At 67.0% G+C, this 806-nt stretch overlaps 1 protein-coding gene across 1 annotated transcript in view; it reads left to right on the forward strand.

Annotated features, from left to right (window-relative positions):
* The window catches only part of SYMPK (symplekin), a gene marked incomplete at its 3' end in the record, with an annotated part of 2,894 nt that overhangs the window by 323 nt on the left and 1,765 nt on the right, over positions 1-806 (forward strand). The gene's annotated exons all lie outside the window — the stretch shown is intronic.

Genomic DNA, 806 nt, shown 5'->3' on the forward strand with positions numbered 1-806 from the left:
ACACCCCTGGGGGCAGGACAAGGTGGGGACAGTGCGGTGACACCCCCAGGGGCAGGACAAGGTGGGGACAGCACGGTGACACCCCTGGGGACAGCCCCGCGGTGGTGATGTCCCTGGGACAATGACATCCCCTTGCCGGTATCCCCATGCCGGTGACATCCCCGTGCCCGTGACATCCCCATGCTGGTGACATCCCCACACCAGTGACGTCCCCACACCGGTGACGTCCCCATGCCCACGATGTCCCTGTGCTGGTGACGTCCCCACACCAATGACATCCCCATGCCCATGACGTCCCTGTGCCGGTGACATCCCCACACCAATGACGTTCCTGTGCTGGTGACGTCCCCGTGCCCATGACGTCCCCATGCCCATGACGTCCCCGTGCCCGTGACGTCCCCATGCCCGTGACGTCCCCATGCCCGTGACGTGCCCGTGACGTCCCTGTGCCCATGACGTCCCCACACCAATGATGTCCCCGTGCCCGTGACGTCCCCGTGCCCGTGACGTCCCCGTGCCCGTGACGTCCCCGTGCCCATGATGTCCCCACACCAATGACGTCCCCACGCCGGTGACGTCCCCGTGCCCATGATGTCCCCACACCAATGACGTCCCCGTGCCGATGACATCCCCGTGCCCATGATGTCCCTGTGCCGATGACGTCCCCACGCTGGTGACATCCCCGTGCCCATGACGTCCCTGTGCCGATGACGTCCCCGTGCCCATGACGTCCCCGTGCCCATGACGTCCCCGTGCCCGTGACGTCCCCGTGCCCATGACGTCCCCGTGCCCATGACGTCCCCGTG

Source organism: Oxyura jamaicensis, unplaced genomic scaffold, assembly GCF_011077185.1.
Source record: "Oxyura jamaicensis isolate SHBP4307 breed ruddy duck unplaced genomic scaffold, BPBGC_Ojam_1.0 oxyUn_random_OJ71444, whole genome shotgun sequence".
Taxonomy (NCBI): domain Eukaryota; kingdom Metazoa; phylum Chordata; class Aves; order Anseriformes; family Anatidae; genus Oxyura; species Oxyura jamaicensis.